Source organism: Sciurus vulgaris (genome assembly GCF_902686455.1).
Source record: "Sciurus vulgaris genome assembly, chromosome: 9".
Classification (NCBI taxonomy): Eukaryota; Metazoa; Chordata; class Mammalia; order Rodentia; family Sciuridae; genus Sciurus; species Sciurus vulgaris.
Genome location: NC_136469.1, coordinates 122,906,381 through 122,909,105, shown reverse-complemented (window position 1 = coordinate 122,909,105; position 2,725 = coordinate 122,906,381).

The following is a 2,725-nucleotide window of genomic DNA, read 5'->3' as shown; positions in this document are numbered from 1 at the left end:
TCTTTTACTAGAGGAAAAACTAAGCTCATAAGCAATTATGTTTAGATAATTCTGTATCATATCTACAAATATAGATCCTGGTTAGATTGGGACTTCTCTGCCCCACCTACCTATTAGAATGTGTAATTTAAAAAGGCATAATTATAAGAGAAATAGACAAATATCAGAAAAGCTAAAATTATCTTCAGCATTATATGAAGAAAAAAAGGAGTGAAGAGGATAATGTTACATCAAAACAAAATCACTGATCCAAATATAGACATGTAATGAATGCAATTCACTTTCTTTATGAAAGTATCCATCAACAACATTTTCCTTTTATTTTTGAACCCAGTTATTGCTTGAAAATTTAGTGAATCTTTCAGAGAAAAACATCCCAGACTTTAATGTAAAAAAGCAGAATTGTGTAGTCTGTCATAATTGCTGTATCTGATTAAACAGATTGCACTCAACACTTTATCCTTGAACAAAGAACCACAACTATATAATCTGAGTATAAATAGTGCAAATTACTTTTAATATGTAATTAAATGTATAATGGCTCATTGAATAATAGCTATGTATAAATTAATGTAGAACATAAAAATATTGATGTACCACAATGCCTTTACAAGTTTTAGTATCATCCCTGTTATATTTCAAGATAATTTTCTGTATGAAGTTATGAAGTTTCCATTTTGATTTTTTACACCCACTTGAAAAATTGCATGACTATTTAAAAATCTCTGGAGAACAAAATGTGTTCTTCACATAAAAAGTTCAAACTTTATTACCATTTGTCATAATGGTTAGAAGGACCAGGACCCAAGTTTCCATCATCACTACCCTTATCAGGCAGTGGATATTGTCATTCAAAAGGGATTACAGAAAGAAGATCTGAAATAAAAAAGTTTTCTGGGATTAAGTTAGGAGGATAACATTAGAAGAGTAGAGTACCCATTACTTGGCAGATTTGAATATGCATCATCTAATTTAATTGCCATAAAATCTCATCAAGTTGTCATTTTTCCTGTGGTGTAAACTAGAATTTGAAAACACAGCACTTGACTCTGAAAGTCATGCTTCAGTTTTCGCTTATCATAAAGCCAACTGGTTACCACTTTCCATACTGCCAGTTGTTGTAAACTATTTAATCACCTGATATATATTTTTATTCTACTCTGTATCCCAGTTTTTCATCCAAGGTTTGGGGTTGGAATATGATTAAAGAAGTTTTGTATATAAAATTGGCTTACTTTCATCTCAACTTGTTTTTATTGCATTCTTTTCTAAAAGTACTCAGAATGCTACTTATGGAGAATACTAAAAACAATGATAGCATTAATAGCAACAAATAATTTTCATTTGAATAATTGTCTGAATAAGGAGATAATTAATTTATAAATTGTTTTCAATTATTTTCTTTTGGAGGGTTTACTTCAGATTCACTGTGTCTTACAACAATTTCCCGAGTCTCTGTCACTTTCTTTTTCCATCTTACTTTTCTATACTATTAAATTAACATTACATAAGTATTATTTTATTATTAATAGTTTATGTATTTGTTCTTAGCCCAACTTTATTGTTTTTAATATGAATATGGATCAAATGGATGTTGGAATTTTCGTGTTTTAAAGACTTCTCGATGCATTTGTAAGCTTCAGCTATGTCATATATCTTCTCATTCATTTTATCCAGTATTCATTGATTTATACTCAGAAAATAACAACTGAATAAGTATGATGTAAGGGACATATTTTGCAAATATGCAGAATACGGACAGGATGTACTGAGCCTAGGGTGACCACAGTAAAAAAGATAATGATTGATTAAGAGACTGTGGTTTCACTCTGCTTGCCGTAAACAAAGTGAACCCCATGTAAATAACCCTCTTTCCTTTCCAGCCAATTACAGTAAAGATACTAAGAATGTTAAGGTTATAGTGGATTGAACTTCAGAAAAGAAGAAGACACCGTATTGAATTTCAGAATTCTTTTCTTCTTCCATTTTGGCAAAACTAATCAATAAGAAAGAATAATCCGTATTTCATACATCTTAAGATTTTATCACATTAATAAAGGTGCCTATTTTATTATTTATTTATTTTTGCAGTAAGACTTATAAACTTCACCTCTGCACAAATTAATGAAACTTTGTAATCTTCACTTTCCTCATCTCAAACTGAAGATAATAATATTGCAAAGTTCATACATTTCTTGTACGGTTCAAATTAAATGATGCAAGTAAACACGTGGGACATTTCCTGACACAGGGAAGTACACATTCTATGGCACAGTAGAGATGAGGGTATGGGTGCAAATTCAGTTATTAGTCCTCTAATCCTCAAGTCACAATCTTTAGGAAGAATTTTGTTTAAGTTGCATACATGTATGTGAATTTTGTGCCATCACCTTTGCCCCCGATGATTTGTTCTCATTGGAATGTGTGTTTACAGATTCTATGGTCAGTGGGCTTTGATAAGTATCATAATAGTATCCCCTTCAGGGTAACTTGTGTTCCTATCAGCAGGCAAGAATCATACAATCAAGGACCTTAAGTGTTAAAGCTCTAAGATAGTAAGTTGCTTGCCAGGGAATGCAACATCATCTATTGACTTAAGCCAGGTCTTAAGTAAATTGCTTTTTAAGAGAAAATCTGTGGTGGACCAGAACATGGGCCCAGTCCATAGAATTATCCATTTAATTTCGTGTTCTTTCTGCTCATGTTAACTGTTACCTATCAACAT